Raw genomic sequence first — 20,852 nt, forward strand, 5'->3', positions numbered from 1 at the left:
TCTCATGACGCATCTCACTTTCGTTACCTCTCCTCTTTTCTTCCTTTCTCTTCTAATCTTTCTTGATATTTGTCAATGCATTTTCTCCAACACTCATATCTTATCTCAATGTCATAAACATCTCCCTCTAGTTCTCTCTTCTTCCCATATATCTCTTTCCCTCTTTTTCTCGTTGGTATCCCCTTTCTCGTTTCCTTTTTTCCGCCTTCTATACTAGTTCTGCTCCCCATTCGCTCCATCCTAGCATTTATGCTGTTCTGCGTATCCCATTCTCCTTCCAACCTGGTTTCTTAATTCTTATTTTTCATTCCTTTCTTGTTTTCTTCTCTTACAATCGGTTTTATTGCGTCAGCTCACATTTCCACTTTGTCCTCTCGCTTTGATTTGTTCATCCTCACCACCACGCCTAAAGTAACTACATCACCCTGACAGGGCATGCTTTTTTTGCTACTGTGTTTTCGCTCGTGTTGTCCTTTCTAAGTCGTTTCTCGTTTTTCTCGCTCTGTGGCTGCACTTTTTAATGTCTTCTTTCATCTTTTTCTAGTTCATCACTCAGCTTCCTGTATGCCTCTCTTCCAGTTTATTTCCTTCTCGTGAAGTCCCTATCTTCTCACCCTAACTTTATTTTTATTTTTGCTCATCCTTTCACCCACCTATGCCCGTTTCTTCCTTGCTCGCCGAGTCGCCCAACCCCTCCCCTGCCGTCCCATCTGCATCTCCAGAGCTGGCGTGCGTGTGTTTAGACTCCCCCCTCTGCTGTCGGACCAGTGTCAGGTAGAGCCTTGCGAGAAGGAATGAAAGTGCAGACCAGGGGGAGAGGACAGACACGCTGATTTCTGAATTGCCAGTTTCAGCATGAGCACGCAGTCTCTGCATCCTCCGCACGCAACGGGGAGGTGACTGACAGCAGGCACTTTAAAAGTTCCTTTTTTCTCACTTTCTCCAGATCATCTCGGAAGCTCCCGGGGACCCACGTCGATTATTGACTAGCACGCTGCCTGCGCGGACGAGGATATAAACACAACCCTCCTGGGACGGAGCCGGGCTGCAGCCAATGCACACAGAGGCCCCCAGCCGTGACGAGCAGAGCCGGGATTTGTCCGGCCCTGGAGGAAGCTCCTTGGCGCGCTGGCAGCAGGGGGGCGCTATATAAGGCCCGGCCACGGTTAAGGCTGCAGACTTGATCCTAAGAGTTGCATGCAGCATTCAACAGCATCTGCACACCACCTCTCCAGGCAGGACTGTAAGACACACAGTGCAGCCACCTGGTGCTGCACCGGTTGTACCTGCACCGGGTCTGGGGGTCTCTTCTGGTGGCAGTGTACGCACACGGTGGTCTGTGAGCAGGACCCGCCGGAAAGGCTCCTCTACCTGCCGGAGGCGTGAGCGGCGACTACCTGTGTGCCTACGTGCAGCTTCTGAGCACACCCAGCGCCTGGTGTCCCCTTGCTGCTGCCAAGCGCTGTTCGCCCGCAAGGTTGGATCCAAGTCAGCAGAGAGTGCCCCCAAGCTTTCAGCAACAGGTCAGTCTGGAATTGCATGAATTAACCCCCCACCCCTTCCTCCATCCTGCTAGTGAAACTGGTGTGGTAAAAGCGCAGCATTTGTCAATCACGGGCAGATGCCTCTGTTGATTGATGGAAGCTCTGGTTTCTGCCCCGCGTGCGCTTTGCGGTGGCCCTGAGTGAGAAGCAGTAATGGTGGTACCTTATTTGAGTGAGGGAACGAATGAATATATAGTGCCTTGTGCAGATTTCACTCTCTAGCAACTTTTTTTTTTTAACACTTTGTGTGCAGTTGTTAACTTTTAATTATGTGTTGCAACTTTTAGAATTGGGTACATTTTGATGCGTTAAGTGGAATTATTGTGCGTATTATATATGTATTTGGCCAGGAACTCTGCCCGCAACGTTTGCCACTATACTGTTTATTTATTATCTTTGTAGCTGCACTCTTTGCCCCCGGGGGAAGCCAGTGAAACCTTCCCACACTTAAACTACAAAGATTATTTCTTATCGTTGTAGCTGCACTCTCTGCCCCGGGGGAAGCCAGTGAAATCCCCCCACACTCAAACTGCACCTTGAATGGCTGATATTTGGAGAGCGACAGAGCATGGCTAGTTACTGTTGCGTGTGTTTTCCTTCCTAGAGAGAGAGTGCGCACATTGACATATTTTCGTGATGATACTACACTAAGTGCACAGGTGATATAATGATTGGCTTGCTCTTCAAATACCGTTGTGAAAATATGTGTATGATGTTTATATGCGATATAGTGGACATACCACCAACTTCAGACCCTGAAGGGGCCAGAATACAAATATTTGCACAACTGTCGTAGAAGTTTGCACCGTTTTTTACACCAACTGACCAGTGCAAGAACGACACTCTTATCGACCAGCCGGTGCATAAATGCATGCGTTTGCTTCCGACGATGAATGCTGGCGTTTTTGAAGCGGCGAACCCGTGCCAATTCGGTGGTGCGCACGCTGGTCAGTGCAAATGGCGGTACACCATTTACTCGGCACTGGCGCATTTATGCAACACGCATAACCATTTACTCTTTTTGCCACTTGTTAATGTATCCGAAATGTATTTAGCGCACGAACGTGTCGCTTTGCAGCTACATCTTAAGAATTCTTTGGATCTTTGTCAAAACAATTCCTATTTCCGAGTCAATGAGCATATCTGACTCACTTGTGAGAAATATCCAAATGCTCGAATGACATGATGAATAAGTAACATTGTTGATGCAATCTGGTGGATAGTTTGTATTTTATTAATTGAGGTGATTTCTGGACAGTGTTTTTTTTTGTTAGATGAACGAACATTTGATTGGGTACTTTGCTGGCATGGACAGCAATAACATTCACAGAGTTGATACTAGCTTTTCTTGCAGAACTAGACTCGTTGATAAAAGTTATTGTCGAGAAGTGGGCGGGGCAGTCACTTTTTTACAGCGGAGGCATCTTGTTTAATGGCTTGAATGTTTACTTGTGAGGAATTCTGCTGCTTTTTATTTTACCACGCCTCTTCCCTACTCCAACTTCCTCTTATTGTAACGTAAATTCATTTATTTAGCGGTTACTACCACGAGGAGGCATTAAGGCGCTTTTATGAGGGAGAGGGTGGAGGTAATGTACACCCCCTACCACCACCAAGAACTAAGACATGAACCCCCGCCCCACTCCGCACAGCAGCCCAAGCTCCAGCACATCCTTGTGGAGGGAGGTGTATGCGCGTCCGTGCGCCGGGGGCCATATCTGGAAGTTGTCCCCTTTTCACCGCCTTGGAGTGGCCCGTGAGGAGCCGGAAGGCTCGCTCGTCGTGCCTCCGGTCTAAACAGGTTCACTCTGCTAACCTGTGGAGCAGAGCGTGACCTGGCGTGTTTCCTCAGAGGCAGACACTGCACCCCTGCAGTGACGGGGCATGAACGGACTCATTGTCCGAGAAAGAGCACGACGCGCTTGACCGGTGGTTAAGTATTTAAAAAAAAAAAAAAAAAGTGCAGAGCTCTGGCGCCGTGCTTGGCGAATGCCAAGGCTGCCCAGTGGCGTAGCTATCATAGTGCGGCAGGTGCGTTGCCACCAGAGCGCCTATTTTGCTACAAAAAATGGCTGTTTTTCCTACAAACCTAGGGCATGGTGGGGCAGATTCTTTGCTAGACACACTTGCTACGCCAGTGAGGCTGCCTGATCTTCATTCTACCCCGTGCCCCTTTCTTCCACCACCCACTTTCCTGCCTCCTCATCTCACTCGTACGGTTCTTTTTCAATTTCAACCCTCCTTTCCCACGTTGTCACTGTTTTTAAATATTTCTCTTTCTCCTCATTTCTGTCTTTCCAACCCCATGATCTGGGTCAAAGTCTGATGATGAAAAGGGTTTGCCGGTACCAAAAAATGAGTCCCGGTGAACACCACCGGCACAAATTAAGCAGTGCCCAGAGAGGCGGCAGGCGATCTGCGGTGCGATTTGTGAACAGCTGCGGCGGACCACTGTCACCAGAGAGAAAGAGAGTGCAGTGGAGACGGGTCATGGAGAGAACGTGCACTGATGTGTAGCCATATTATAAAAGCGCTTCAACGCCTCCCCTGTGGCAGTAAGAGGTACATACATGCAATTTACGATACAAAACGAGAAGTACACATTGATTTGTTTGATTTGTCGTCAGTGGGAGGAAGCCTATCACAGCGTGCTCTTATCATGCGGCAGCGCACATTGCCCCCCTTCACCCGTACATTCGAAGACAGGCAGAGTGAACAAGAACAATTATAGCACGTCATTGGCGCGAGAGAGAGTGGAGACAGGACCCGGAGTGTAGGGGAAGAGTTTCAAATAAGCTGGTCTAATGAAGAGCAGGTGAGCGCGCGCCTACTGACGCCACTGACTGAACTAGGGAGAGACAGTGCAGTATGACCCCGATGGAGATACAATATATATAAAAGTGACTGACACAGCAGACGAATGGATGAAGAGGGAGGTCTGACAGCCCCTATATGTAAGTATAACTCCTGTTTTTTTTTATAAAACAAAAGCTCTTGGCTAACAGCAGACCTAATATTTGCAAAAGGGGGTTAGAATATATACTGAATTAGCCCGATGCAGAATTATTTTACATTTCACAATTACAGTCCACAAAATACATAGAGGTTTGACTGTAGAGGGAAATCGACACAGCTTCATCTATATGAGAGGCTGGTGTTCTTATTGTGGTAGAAACATAGAGAGTGCATGTGCCTCAATCAATCAGTAGATTTGTAGAGCGCTGCTTGTCACCCACTCGGCGCTGGCACGGTCCAGTTGATTAGCCGAATAGCCAGGTCTTCAGGGACTTTCAGAACTCTGGAAGAGATGGGGAGGTCCGTATAGGAAAGTCTTCTCTTTCCTCTATGCATTCTTGTACCGCACTTGTTTCCACAGAGTTGCAGCTTTGCTGCGTTGTGCATGCCAAGTGTTGGGATTCTCCCCACCAAACTAAGCATGCTTTAGGTTAGACAGTGGAAAGATCGAAAGAAATGAATGGGCGGGCACACACAGATCTCTGCAGCAGCCCACCTACTGAGCAAGTAGGCTGTGATCCATACACAAATTAAGTCTCTCTAGTCTGAAATGGCAGCAGCCTGTCCTCGGTGCCACACAGCTTGTCACCGTGAAGCCCAACAGTTTGGGTGGCTTATTGGAGGACTTATTTTTCACCATCAGACTTTGACCTACCTAAAGAAATATGAATGAAAGAGGATGGAGAGGACACAGGTGCCTCATACCACAAAAAAAGTAGGTACAAATACAACAGGCCCTCCTTGTTTACCAGTGCATCCCTGTTACTAGCCAGACACAGGAGGAAAAAAGGTACGAAAGGAGTGCCATAAGACAACTGGCTGGCATCAGATCTCTCCAGGGGTATGAAGATGAGGGCGGGTTAATGAAAGCAGGCAGTTTTAGGCAGGAAGAAGTAGGGCAACAGGTGCAGTAAGAAGGAACAGAGAGAGCGAGGGAAAAAGCAGGAGCACTCTGGCAGGGCTGATGGGTATTCAAGGCATGTCATGTAATCAGGGAGGGAAACATCCTTTACGACGCAACTTTTACCACGCTGTGCCTTTACAACGCAGGTTTTTCAACGAAAGTCATTACAACGAATTGCGCTGGGGGGGGCGCTCTAGGATAGGTAATAGTTTAATTTACTATCCAACACCTTCCCTACTATCCACGGGGACTGGAGTTGGAATAGTAAATTAAACTATTCACTATCCAGCACCCCCCAACGCAAGTCGTTGTAACGACTTGCGTTGAAAAACCTGCGTTGTAAAAGCATGCGTGGTAAAAGATGCATTGTAACAACGTACTCCCAATCAGGGAGATGCTGTCCCGCCGGTTATCTCCTGTGGGCTTGTGCTTGGAGGATTAGTCTTCCCCTCTTCTCATTCTTATTCACTACTGAGAACAAGACTGTAGAGTTTATAGATTAATCTGTGGTAAAACGATGGAGGACCTTGCAGTAATATTAGTGAGGTCCTGGACTTTAATGGAGTAACAGTAGGACAATTACACAAAGAACTTGTACCCTCCTTTCCCATATAGGGTGTGCTAGACGAGAGGCAAGAATGTATTTATAAACTTGAGTATGTCACTTTTAGGTGCCAGTGTATTTTGCAAAGAGATCACAAATATAAAAATAAATGAATAAATATGGTACTGAATGTCTTTTACGTAGTATGGTTTTTAATGTAGGGCCACTATCGTGTGCTGGAGCCAGGCTGACATGGGGGCCGCAGAGAGGTACTGTGGGCAGGTTGGGGAGTGCATGAACAAGGATGCGTTTGCCCCTGGCGGGAGTGGGGCTGCCGCTGCCATGGGGGCAGCGTCTGATTGGTAACGCGGGCATTTGGGCAATGCCCGAGGGCCCGGTGTCCGAGTCCCTGCTGTGGGTTGCTTTTTTGAGCAGTCTGGGGGCCGATTTGGGCGCTGTCTCTATTGTTCGAACAGCCAGCGGCCCAGTGGGTGTCTGGGTGGCCTTTCTAGAGGCAGATGGGCGCTCGTTACCTCCTGTTTTGCAACAGGCAGAGGTATCACTCCCTTTGTCTCGCCGGCAGGCCCATTAATGTATGCACATACTGAGCTGGGGGCAGGTGGCCTAAGTAGAAGTGGCCTCACTTGTTTTCAGGTGTATTTCAGCAGTGTAAACTAATGTGTAAATATCCTCCACCCCCCGCTTTTATTTTTATAAGATTACTCCGAAGCAGTCATTTGAGGAAAGGCATTATGCAAATGTGGGCCGATTTTTTTTTTTTGCGTGCCCGGGCCGATTTTCAATCCCAATCCAACCCTGCATGGGGGCGGTTGCTTAGCACTGCTGCGAGAGTAATAGCTGCAAGCAAGAGGTGCCCCGTCCCTTTGGGCATGTTTGGGTGCAAAATGGGAGCAATTTTTGAGTCACATGGGGCCCGGTACTTCTGCACCTGCTGCACCAAGGTGACAGTGGTCCCTGTGGAATCTGATCCACGGATTTAAATTTTAGCGGTAATAAGGAGCAGAGCACCAGGGGTCCAATTACCTTTGGAAGGTAGGAGGGGTCCCTCCCTTCCCTGGTTCACCATTTTCCACGTGATAGTGTCCGAGTGAGTAGAAGTGAGGGAAATTGGGGTTTGATGGATGCCAAGGCACCTAGTGGTGAAAGGGTTTGGGCTTCATTCCATGGAGCCAGCTTTTTCCGCGAGGAGGGTGCTTTCTGAAAGGGGGGGGCGGACAGATATGCATACGTGGCTGCATTAAGTTTATTTTTAAAGTTCTTTCACTTGGCTGGGTTTTGAGGTGCCTTTCCCAGTATGTTTAAGTCTCATTCGATGGGCTGCATTTTCGTAATTTTCTTTTGCAGTTTTATATAGAGAAAACTCGACCCGGAGACATAACAGCGCTTTACACGAGCACCAGTTGTGTTACAGGATACATTCGTTTTCAGGCACGTGGACAGGGTGAGGCTTAAAGGCTAGGACGGCTGACTTTGTAGCTTGGGAACCAGGTTCGAGTGTGGCCAGAGGTTTAAACATCCTATGATTCTGGGCAAATCACTTACTCTCCATGTGCCTAAAAATAAATGTGTCTGTAACGCAACTAGTGCCCGTGAAAAATGCTCTGATACCTTCAGGAGGAGTTCACGCTATTAAAAAAAAAAGTGATTTGCCCAGAATCACAGGATGTTTGAGCCTCCTGCCAGACTCGAACCTGGAGCCCCAACTCCGAAGTCGGCCACCAAAGCCATTAAGCCATCACTCTGAGATGAGCTGCATTGAGACTGTCAGTAGCCTTCACTTGATAGGAAGACTAGTGTCACTTTGAAGTTAGAAGAGCAGACAATAGGGTAAATTAGCTAACAATAGTGCCTTCTATATATCCTCAAACGCTTGCCCGATAGAAAGGGAGTAGTGTCACTGATGGACCCGAGAGTCCGATTTCACGCAGATGCGTCAGGTGGTGATGAATGGTAGCAGGAAGTGAGGCTTGGCAACGGTTAAGAGGACGGCATGGGGAAAATCACGTCAGCTGAACCGCGGTTTTCACCCCCCTAAAAACCAACAAACCAATATCGAGAAGCAAACTAAACTTGCTGCTTTTGTCTAATGTAAGTGACTCAGGCTGCTTCAGAAGGGCGAGGCTCAGTCCATGTACAGTGTTTACCTTGTGGGAGTATCGCAGTGAGTAGCCATGCCATCTGTTTCCAAAGCGCTGGCGCGATAATTGCAAACAGATGGCACCGCTGCTCGCTCCCGCAACATGGATGACTTGCATGCACGAGTACTCATTGGAAACAGTACAGTACATGTACGAGTTTTCCAAAAAGTATAGACCGATTCCAAAAGGTCAGATCCTAAGCAGCGCCTGCGCGCTGATTAGGCTCAACCTAAAAAATTACATCAGTCTCTCCCTCTAGAGAAGGACCTTGCAACAGGGTAACCCTATACAGAGTGTCGGTATGAATCTCACCCAGTAGGAGGAGCATTTGAAAATGTAATCCCAACGAGAGAGGGCATGTAATAAAGTAAACCTGTAGGGGCAGAGAGCGTTTGCATCAAGTCAACCCCATAGACAGAGAACATACATTAAGTAAACTCTATAGGGGTGTAATGCAGGGAGTTAAGCTTGCATTGAGAAAGAATGAACATTATTGAAATTCTCTAGAGAGAGAACATACATCTTGTAATACCTTTCATCTGAGAGGAGTGCCATGCTATCACTCAGTTGTCTCGTAGGGGGCACAGTACCTGCTCTCTGTGAGCGCTGCAGTGTTGACTGCACGGGACTGACCTTGCCGACGGCGTTCTCCGGTGCAACTTCCAGCTGCTCCACATTGGCACGCAGCATCCTCTCTGCTGATGGGTGGGCTTTGTTCAACATCTGGTTTGCTCCTGCAACCCTAGGGCAGGGCTAGTCTCCTTTGTGGCTACCTAACTGCTGCGGCAACCAGCGGGGCTGTACTAAGAGGCGTGGCAGCAGTTCCTTCACACGGGGCAATTTCACTCCTCTGCGCCTGCCGTATTTTGCAGACTCCAGGAGTGGCAACCAGTGCTGGCCCCACACTGGGTTATCAAACAGGAGCAGGCCCTAGGTGCAGGCTGCCAGAAAAGTGCCAAGTGAAATGCACACCAGGCGCTTGAGCCGAAGAGGAGGGGGAAATGTAAAGCACTCCGAGTTAACTAATCTTGGACAAAGGGAAAGGGCCAAAGATAGCGCTCCATACGCTGGGAGGCAGTAATCAAGACACTTTTCTCCTTTACCATAAACGGGTGAAGGACAGTTGAGCCCTTCTTCTGCCTCATACAGGAGCAGAAAATGCAGGCCAATCCACCCCTCATTCAACAGAAAGGGTAGCGCTTGTCACATAGCTCTTCAGCTCTCCTTCCAGGCAGGTTACTTTGGGATCCAGCAAGGCTATTTTCTTGAAGTCTTTAATTTCCCTGAGACTTCCAACAGGAGGCAAGCACAGACAATCCCTTGGAGATTCTTCACAAGCAGGATACCACAGCAGGGCAAAAATAGTCAGTCCTTTATCTCCACCACAGACAGAAGCGGCAACTGCAGGCCAACCCCGACCTCACACAGAAAAGGCAGCGCTCCTCACAGAGCTCTTCGGCTCTTCTTCTTGGCAGGGTCCTCTTGTTTACAGAGGAAATCTAAGGTCCTTGCTGAAAATTTCAATTTGTATTCTTAAAGTGTCTGACTACTCAAGTCCGGATCTGAAGTGATACGTCTGATTGAATTGTGAGTACGAGAGATGTCGCTTGAGAGACCAGCAAGGGGTTATCCTAGTGAGGGGGTTGACCAAGCTGAAAGTTGGGCACTAGCCCTTGATAGACAAAATCTTTTAAAGAAAACCCAGAAGAGTCAAGTCACATCTAGGGAGGTGTTTGTCTCCACCTATTCTACACATTCTCATCTGATTAAAAAGATTGTTTTACAACGTTGGGCTTTGCTTCAATCTGAACCTGATTTCAAGGGTATTTTTTCCAATCCCTCTTTATTTGCGTATAAAAGATCACCTAATCTTAAAGAAATTTTGACTAAACCTCCAGTCACGGTGTAAACTTCATACAAAGGCATGTCTAAATGCATGAATTGCTCACATTGTATCTCGGGCAAAAGTTTGTCACACCCATGATCAGGGAAAAAGATTATGCTCAAATTCAATGCTAATTGTAATAGCAATCATGTTATATATGTGATTAAATGTCCATGCGATCTGCATTATGTTGGTAAAACTGAGAGGTCCCTAAGAACTCGCATTACTGAAGATAAGAACAGAATAAGGACTAAGACAATGCGCTCCCCATTATCATAACCTTGGTTGTCATTCCATCACACAATTGCACAATTAAGATTCTGTTTGTTAGAAATGATTGACATTCGTCCTGATAGAGATACATCTAGAGGGTTATCTCAACATGAGACACATTGGATAAGGTTGATGGAGACTGTCCCCAAATGGACTGAATGATAAATTCGAATTATCTTGTTTTTTGTGAACTGAATTATGTGATTGCATTCTTCATTTATATGACTACAGAGCGCCTGTTTTAAAACTTTTCAGTTGCAGGTTCTTATAAGATAGATTTTTATTGTATTAGATTATTACTCATTCTGATCCCACTTAGATGTACAGGCAACAATGTATTTGAATAATTCTATTTCACATTTTATAGTTTTGCAAATAGACAGGATTGTTGGTTGTACTAGCATAGGTTTACCTGTTGATCAGGGCCGTACTGGCTACCAAGCAGTTAGGAATGCTGCCGAGCTGCTGCCTGATTTTACTGCAGTGGGGGCTGATTTCGTCCATGGAGACCTGCATGTGCTTCAAAATACGGAAAGCAAAACGAATTTCGTTTAGCTCACGCAGGTCCCCATTGACGAAATCAGCCCCCAGCTCAGCAGCATTCCTCACTGCCCGGTAGCCAGTCCGGCCCTGCTGTTGATACACATGTTTTTACCAGTAGTACTGTTCTTTTCACTCGGACAGTTTAGACACACTTATAATTTCTAGTCCTATGTTTATGGCAATTACGGAAGCTAGTGACGTCCAGGCCGGCGTCGCTGAAATGCTCGGAGTAACGTATCAGATCAACACGCTGTCTGCGTTTTCATTTGCATGCACCCAAAGTTTAGAGTTACGTCTTTTGGATGTTATACCCAGGTAAGAGGTTATTTCAGCGCTGACAAGTTTTGTCATTTTCAATTGATGCTCATAGCAACGCATTGAGAACTACATGCTGTTGGTGTTATCTGGCAGATTCACCCATAGTGGGGAGTTACATCCGTTGTTCATACACCCTGGTAAGAGATTGATTCAGCACTGACATTGAGTTGGTTTTGTTACACTTCGTAGTACTGGTAGTTGACATGTTTCTGTCATTTTTAGCCGTTGTAGCTGACATTGTGTGTTGAGTTTGTTTTCGGATTCCACTGTTATAGGTATGTGTGGTTATTTTATTTTTTTATTCGGAAGCACCTTGTTCACACTCCATCTTGGCACCTTTGACAGTATAGTTTTGCACATTTTGGTTTTCACTTTGGACCCACTTTTCTCTGTGCACGGTTTTGACACAGGGTGGATATATGTTTTCGCAAAGGCTTGTAATATGTTCCAGGCCAGACACTGCGATCGTCTGAGGCCTGCCGACTAGTCCTTTCCCGATACATCACCAAATCCAAAGGGGGCAGAGCGTTTTCTGTTATGCTCCCACAATTCTGGAACAATTTACCTGAGTGCCTTCGTTGGGAACCAGTCCTTCTCACATTTAGGAAACAACTTAAAATGCTCATATTTAGGAAGAAGTTAGTCACAGTGTAATATTTGCTGCTTTGTGTTATCAGTTGCCATCAGTGATTTTAGTTGCTGTCTCTAAAAGCACTTAGAGGCCTGAAGGTGATTTTGCACTATATAAAATACATTTACCATAACATAACATTGTGCTTGAACTTGATTTCCTTTTAACTTCTGGTGTTGGTTTTGACAGTCAAACAGCAGAAGGTAGACTCCTGATCTGCGTCTCGATTTTTTTTTTTTTAGCTCTTTGGTTTAATTATTTGGGATTGCATGAGCACACTTCCTGAAATTCTCCTGTCCTTTTCTCTATGTGAATGAATTACATTTGCCTTGCCACCTATTGAGTCACGTTTATGTAGCCTTGAAACTGCAATGTTATGTAGCAAATTCAGTTTATTAATCAATTTCAGATTCGCCTGAAGAAGGGCTTGTTTATCAGCCTGAAATACATTAGGAGAAATAACGGTGTTAATTTGGCTGACTTTAAGCTGTTTGAGTTTCTACATGACTTGAATTTCATCTGCAAACCACAAGAATAAAGCAGATTGAACCTTTTTTAATTTCACATGTTTCTAACTAATGAATGCAGTGATTCATTTTCTAGTGTCATATTTTAAGAACGGTTTTAATTGGTATTACATTTGTATCAAATAATGTTGAATTTTTGTACACTTATTTTAGTGACCTTCTTGTAGTGCACTTGGTATTCCTGGATACGTATCTGGGTTTGGAGTTTTCACATTATGAAAAAGGTGGCTGGCAGAGCCCCTAACTAGGTGCACACGTAATTTTGTTTAAATGTTCAATAGTATAGATGATTCTGTTTGAACAAGTTTAATTGACTGCATTTCAGCTACATATTTTCACAAACTTTCTAAAAGTGGCATTTTCAAACACACAATTGTAAAACCACCTTTACTAAAAGGTGTGCTATTAAATCCTGAGTTCAGAGAGCCTAAACTCCACTTCTCCATCTTGTCCCAATTGAAAGTTTTACATGTAAAATGTTACAGTGCAGCTCCAATGATAGCCTATGGGACAGGCAGCCTTTCAACCATGAAAACTGTAATACACATTATTTCACTATCAGGACATGTAAAACACATGACAACATGTCCTACCTTTCACATACACAGCACCCCCTTCATGGTACCTTCGACCTACCTGAGGGGTTCCTTACATAAAGGGAAGATATGGACCTAGCAAGTGGGTGCATTTGCCAGGTCGACAGGGCAGTTCAAAACTGCATGCACAGACTCTGCAGTGGCAGGTATGAGACACATTTACAGGGATACTCATGTGGGTGGCACAGCAAGTGCTGCAAGCCTACTAGTAGCATTTGAATTACAGGCCACGGCACACTCAGTGCACCTTACTAGGGACTTACCAGTAAATCAAATATTCCAATCATGGATAACCAATTATGATCACAATTTACACAGAGAGCATTTGCACTATAGCACTGGTCAGAAGTGTGAAAGTGCCCATAGTCCTTTAGCAAACAAAAACAGGGTAAAAAAAATAGGAGACAAAAGGCAAAAGTTTGGGGATAAACCTGCAAAAAGGGCCAGGTCTAACTAGTAGGTGCACATCAGTCAACATATTGACATGGCAATAGTTACAAAAATGCACTGCTTACTTGTGAATGTTTGTGAAGAGGCGAGGGAGAGGAGGTGCTTGGAAGTACGTGAAGGAGAGAGTGAAAAGAAGGTGCTGAAGAGGAAAGAGATAAGCTGTGAGATACGCAGGAAGGGCATACATGTTTAAGCAAGTGATTGCAGAAGAAAGTGGTGTAAAGAGGAGAAATGATGTGATTGAAACATTGCGAAGATCACTAACTCTTCCATACACCTTAGTAATGTGTAATTCATACTCTGTTTAAAATGTTTACATTCTTTTTTATGTGTTTGTGTGTATATAAGTACCTATACATACATATATTTGTTATCCAACTGTGTGTCGCCGGGAACACCCTTCCTCGCAGGCCAGGGCTCGAGTGCGGGCATCACTGCATTTTATATTCCAAAAGGACATGCTTTCAGCATCCAAAAGCATAGAAATGAGCCACACCATCCTGTAATCTGGTACAGAAATTTTATTTCAACAAGAAGACCATTATAATGTGTTTCGATCCAGGGTCTTGATCACATGACTTCAGGAGTTGTCAGTTGCTTACATATATTTGTATGCATTTTATATATATGTGTGTGTGTGTGTGTGTGTGTGTGTGTATATCAGTGGCGGCTCCTCTGTTAAGATGGAGGAGCGTCACCCCACTGCTCTCAGTAGGGAAAAAAGGACAAATAAAATGTTAATAAAACATGTAATTATCATTTTATTTTTCCTTGCTGAGCTAAATCCAAGGCGTGGTGGAGCTGGGCCATTCTCGTTGACAGCAGCAGTGGGGACACTGCTGCAAATGCGCATGTAGGCTTGGCAACATGCGCTTTTATATCTCTCCACTGAGCTGTGTTGCACAGCTGGGTGGGAACAGGCACAGACTTCCAGGGCATGACAGAGCATCAGACAAGGCTGCTCAGACCAATCCTGGTGCTTCTAAGTGTTTTGTAACTTTTTTTATTTTCCCCCCTGCACTTCTTCCTGCACTCCCCCCTTTTTTTACCCAGCAGCCACTACTCGCGGGCGCCAGTAGGTAGTTCTAGTTAGGACCGAGTTTCCTCAGGAAGATGTCATTTTCAGGTGGCTATATCTTTGGCGCTGCTTGATGATTCTAGATGAAATTCTCCCCCACAATTTGCCTGGTACTTCAAATGGAGTCTGGAAAGTTTAGGGGCGATCCGTCAAGCGGGGGCTGAGAAAATGGGGTCTCAAAATGCGTTTTCCACATGTTAATTCCCATAGGACCTTTGAACAAGCCTACAGCCTGAACTGCAGGATGGAATTACACCAAATTTTACAGGAAGCTAGATGTTTGTATGCAGAATGCACTTTTTGTGATTTGGTGTAAATCTGTTCAGAGGTTTTTGAGATATTAACTGGAGAACATATTTGTATATCTGGGGATGCAAATTACTTGCAAATTCCCTTGTGAGTATTCCACAGATTCACGCTCACTGGCGAACTTCTGATTGGCTGGGCGCACCTTCGCAAAAGTCGTGGCCGCCATTTTGTTTGTCGGGGAAACAGTCCTCTGGAAGAAAATGCATTTGCAAATTCAATGAAGGGGTCAGGTGAGAGGTTTCCTGACCCCTTGTACATAATATACAAGCATTGGCATAGCCAATAGGTTTCGCTTTTGGGACCTTATAAGTATTTAGTTATGCAGCACAATATCCTTGGTGCTACATCAACTGTTGCATGGCTAAACACTTATAAGGTCCCAAAGGCAAGACCTATTGGCTATGCCAACGCTTGTTTACTTGAAGTGTTGAAAGCGACAAGCCGAACAGGGGAACCGTAGAGTAGTAAAACCCCAAGACAAAGTGCGGTGCCAGCTTTGTTGTCCAGGGTGGAGCTAATCAAGGTGCTATCTGACCACCCGTCAAAATGTATCGCAGTGACTCGTACACTCGCATCTGCCATCTGCTGAGATCCGCCTCTCACGAGTTACTTACGACAACTGCTAACCCAGCGCCCCACCTTTCCCTCAGCACTATATTGAGTCCCAATTACGTTTGGCATTAGGCAAATTTGTAATTTCAATAGGTTAAATTAAAGTCATGTTATAGGGTGATCTTGGACAAAGTGCTTCAAGACACAGTGCCGAAGTACACATATCCGCATAAACTGATGAGAAGCGGGGCGAGGATCGGTATTAAATGCTGTATAAATTCCTGGACACCAACCATGTAAATGTAAATGTAAATGTAGTTGAGCTTATATAGCGCACAGCTACCCGCAGTGGGTTTCCCGGCGCTTGCTTAGGGAACCCTTCCTGGTATTCCCCTGTGAGATAGCAGGGTATCCACAAGGTGAAAGTCAGGCATCCCGCCGCGAGGGGCCGTTGTGGAGATTAACCAAGCTATTGCCCAGAGTCGCAGAGTGTGAACCCGTGAGTCGAGGAGGCACCGGGGCGAGAATTATCGAGTCCGTGGAATTTTTAGCCCAAGACCCCGCCGAGGCGGGGAATTGAACACTGGTCCAGGACCGATCTCAGCTTCCGGGTCTGCTGCCTCTAACCCCTGAGCCACACTTCTCCACTAATGTAAGATTACCCGTGCTTGTTTAGGGAGCGCCTGCAGTTCCCACATTGCTTGTACCTGCAGTAAAGCCCACCCTGCCTGTCTCCAAGAGACCCAGCGTCCTAACGGCTCCGCTATGCCTGCCTCTTTCAGTAGGACCGCACTCTGCCCTGCAGCATTCCTGTCTTAAACGAAGCTGGGTTACAAAGGCATCTAAAAACAGCAACAACGCATTGATAAATAGAGGCAGCCTCCTGCCTTCGGTTCCCTTGATTTCACTGACTGCTTCCTCACAACAACAGATGAAATGGTAACTCTTCGGAATTTCAGTTTTGATTCTTCCGTGCTTAGGTTTAAGCATGACACGGCTCCCTTGCGTGCTGATAGGCTGGGGACCAGCCCAAGAGGGTGGAGTTTGTGACATAGCCCCTGTCACAAAGCCGATTCGAAACCATGGTGTCGGGTGTTTTCTTCTTACCAAATGATACTGATGTGTCATGTACGCACGCCTCGGTTTCGATATGATTGTTATGAAGCGATCACAAATGTGAGACAGCTAAGAGACTCGCAGAGTATAAAACAACTTAACGAAACAATATAGTACCTAACCGAGCATAACCATGCATGGCATAAAGTAACAATCAACATAACAAACATACCAGGAGCGGCAGTAAAGCCGCGGAGCAGTGAAAGTGGCAGCAGGGGGAGGGGGCATGGGAGATTTCCTTTCGGGAGCATGCGACCATATGGCGCCGCGCGCTCCCGAAAGGAAATCGCCAAGATGTGCACACGTTGCATTGCAAGCAATGAGAGGCTATGAGAGGCTGTATGGATGAGTGAACGGGTGTGTGAGTGACTGTGATGGTGAATAAGTGTGTGTGAGTAGCTGTATGACATAGTATGTGCAAGCAATGCAACTCATGCACTTCTTTGCTGAAAAAGCTCTGCTGATGGCATTAGGTCTCCTCCTATGCAGTGCATGCACTCTGCATAGGCGAGACGTAAAAAGGGGTGAGCATGTGTCATGGGCTCAGAAATCCACGAATCCCTCGTGAGGCTCAGTAAGGCCCCGTGTAAATCCACAGGGGATTCCCGGAGCTTGCCCAGAATCACAGGATGTTGAGCTTCTCTGCCGAGACCAGAACCTGATTTGCCAGCTCCGAGATCAAGCGCCATTAGGCCACATCCTCTCCCCTGTGTGTGAGTAGCAATGTGGGTAAGTGAGATGCTGGGAGTGGCTATATTGATGAGTGAGTGGGTGGGTCTGTGGCTTCATGGATGAGTGAGAGTGGTGGTGTGAGTAGCTCTATGGGTGGGTAAGTGGGTGTGCAGTGACTGTATGGGTGAGTGATTGGGTGTTTGAATGGCTGTTTGAGTGAGTGACTGGGTGTGTAAGTGGCTGAATGGGTGAGTGAGTAGGTGTTTGAACGGGTGTTTTGTTAAGTGAGTTGATGTGTGAGTGGCTGTATTGGAGAGTGAGTGTCTGTGTGAAGTGCTGTATGGGTGAGTGAGCAGATGTATAAGTGCTTGTATGGATGTGTGAAGGGTATATAGATGATTGTGTGTGAGCGCTTGTATGGGTGAGTGAGTGGCTGTGTTGAGAGGCTGTATGGATGAGTGAACGGGTGTGTGAGTGACTGTGATGGTGAATAAGTGTGTGTGAGTAGCTGTATGACATAGTATGTGGGTGTGTGAGTGGTTGTATGGGTGAGTGACTGTTTGTATGAGTAGCTGTATGGGTGAGTGAATGGTTGTATAAGTGGATGCACAAGTGAGTGAATGGGCGTGTGAGTGCCTTTGTGGATGAGTGAGTGGGTGTGTGAGTACTGGTATGGGTCTATGGATATGTATGTGAGTAGTTGTGTGGGTATGTGAGTGGGCATAAGAGAGGGTGTATGGGGGTGTGAGGGCATGTGTGAGTGGTTCTGTGGACGATATTATCAGTGATGTCATTGGAGATATATAGGTTACATTGTCAGAGGATTGAAATGTCTACTCTGTTTGGTCAAGGGGATGCAAAGAAAAAAGGGGGAGTCCAAAAACATGCTTAAAATTCAATGCATTTTACACAAACTTTTGTCTTTCAATTAGCTGCAAAATGGCTGCACGGATCGTAATAAAATTTCACAGCAATGTACATAAGAATATGCAGATGATTCTTTTTGCTATTTCAAGTGATGTTATTATGAGGAGGTTATGAAGTTATAAGGACCAACAACTTAGTGATATCTTGTAGCACAATACTAGTAAAAGTAGCAAGGAAGCCCAAAAAATAAAATAAACTGCAAATGTAAAGTTTCAGATTTACCACAGGATCACCTGAAAGACCCATTTATGGTCTCATGCTAGTAGAAACCTATAAACAAATGTAGAACAAATAGAATACATCTTAATCTACTTATGTTTTCTTTGCATGCTCTCAGGCTCACAAAATAAAACTGGCTGAACAAGCCCCAAACAAAAAACATCTTTCTTATGCACCCTGTGCAACAACATCTAATATTGGCCTAGCAGTGAGCCACACAAACTACTATTTGGAGGACTTGATAAATGGCCACTAGGAAAAATAAATAATTATAATTTTTATAGCAATAATAATGATTGCATTTCATTCACTTTAGTTTTCACATGTAGCACAATCCTACTAAAAGTAGCAAGGAAGCTCAAAGAATAAACTGGGCTGCGTATGTAAAATTTCAGATTTACTACACGAAGAACCGAAAGACCCATTTATGGTCACATGTTAATGGAAACCTATAAACAAGTACATAACTAATAGAGTACATCTAAATGTTCATAAGTTTTCATTGCATTATCTATTGCTCACAAGGTAAAACTGTGCCCAACAAGTCAAACAAAAAACATCTTCCTTATGTACTCCTGTGGAACCAAATGCAAAAATTACCTAGCTGTGAGCTACACAAACTACTCTATGGAGGGCATGATAATTGGCCATTAGGAAAAATAATAATGAACTTAATTTTTATAACAATAGTGATTGGCTTTCATTCAATTTGGGCATTATATGTAGAACAATTCCACTAAAATTAGCAAGGAAGCCCTAGAAATAAACTAAACTGCATATGTAAGGTTTCAGAATTACTACATGAACAACAAAAAGACACATTTATGGTCATATGATTATGTAAAACAATAAACAAATACACAACAAATACAATAGATAAAAAGAAAGAAATCACTTTAAATTGGATTGCCACTTTGTAGTTATAGTTAGTATTCCCAAAGATAGGAATTATTCTGATATTAACTCCCTAATAACTTTCCACCCATATGACGAGTCACCACAAAACTTTCAGGACCCGTAGCATTTTTTACTTCTTCAGATGATGTACATTTCTTTGGTGAATGGCTAAGGGGGTACAAAGATGAAAAGGGGTCCCAAAACAAATTTTTCCTCCAGTACTTTTTCCATAGACTATTGTATTTGACGTAGCACATAAATGGCTAAATGGATTTATATGATATTTGGTAGGATTACACATAATGTTGCAGAGATGATGCTTTTAGGGTACTGTAGTGAGGTAGGAGATTTTCTAAGTTATAAGCCATTTAAACTTAGTGATATCTTTCACTGCGGTACTTTGGAGAATTTCACAACATTTTGTGAAACTACTGTGGTACATGGCCATAAACGTATTTAATAATATATAAAAAATACAAATACATTTCCCTTCCTATTAATACTTTAATAAAGTGGGAAAACGTAGGGTCCGACACCTTACCTATATCTAAAGCTCTAACACTGAACACAGCCAAAGTGTGGGAAAAAAAATATGGCTGCCTTTTCATTTTCTAAAAACAGCCATTACCCGGTTATATACTGGCTTGTCGTCGCAATGTACCATGGTATACTGCAGAATTTGCGCAGTATTCCATGGCCCAAAATATAACTAAGGCTTAGCTGTATTATTGGATTGAGATACCCGTGCATGGTGTCTCATGAACACCGCAATACTTAAGTCAGATTTACAAAGCAACATAAGGCCACCATGCGAAACCCTGTGTTGATTGGTAAATCTGGAGAAATGCGGAGCAGCACAATTGGCTGTTCTGAGTTACTCTGTGCACCATATTCTATATATGCTGTAAATTTCACATTTATCCATATTCCATACCACTGTAGCCCCTCCACTATACAATATTGCACTCTATTCCACTCCACTCTATACTTCTCCACCCTACAAGACTCAAATCTACGCCTCTCCGCTATTACACTGTATGCAACACCACTGTATGCCATTTGTTGTCTGGAGGTGCATGTTGCAGCATCTCTATGTGATTTTACTCTAAACTCTTACACAGTAAGCAACTCCACTCTACGCCACTTCAGTCTACACCACTCCATCATATGCCACTCCACTGTACACTACTCCACTATACACTATAACACTCTATGCCACTTTACTATACAACACTCCGCTCTATGCCACGCCACGCCACGCCACTCTACTCTATTGCACTGTATACAACTCCACTCTATGCCTCTTCAGTATACACCACTCTACTATAAGCCACTCTGCCATATGCTACTCCAGTATATGCTGTTCCACTCTCGGCCATTCCTCTGTTTGCCACTGCACTCTATGCTATTTCACTGTATATCACTCCACTATATGCTACTCCATTCTACACCACTCCAGTGTATGCCGCTCCACTCTGACCCCAATCCGTTCCTCGATATTCCATTGTATGCCACTCCACTGTACACCATTCCACTGTATGCTATTACGCAGTTTTACACACTTAAAATGCTTAGATATACGAGTTGAATATCCATGAGCAAATATCTTAGAGAATCTCGCCTCTTGTTCTTGTTCAGTTATGTAGCTTTCAATGAAATTTTTCCTGGTAATGAGGACACATTAAGTCAATAA

General features: G+C 44.8%; 1 protein-coding gene across 1 annotated transcript in view; it reads left to right on the forward strand.

Annotated features, from left to right (window-relative positions):
- The first annotated feature begins 870 nt into the window (after positions 1-870).
- The window catches only part of CYP1B1 (cytochrome P450 family 1 subfamily B member 1), a 57,937-nt gene continuing 37,955 nt past the window's right edge, over positions 871-20,852 (forward strand). Inside the window, exon 1 of the mRNA XM_078648589.1 lies at positions 871-1,523. The gene's annotated coding sequence lies outside the window, so the exon portion shown is untranslated. The remainder of the gene's footprint in view (positions 1,524-20,852) is intronic.

This window comes from Lissotriton helveticus, chromosome 6, assembly GCF_964261635.1.
Source record: "Lissotriton helveticus chromosome 6, aLisHel1.1, whole genome shotgun sequence".
Classification (NCBI taxonomy): Eukaryota; Metazoa; Chordata; class Amphibia; order Caudata; family Salamandridae; genus Lissotriton; species Lissotriton helveticus.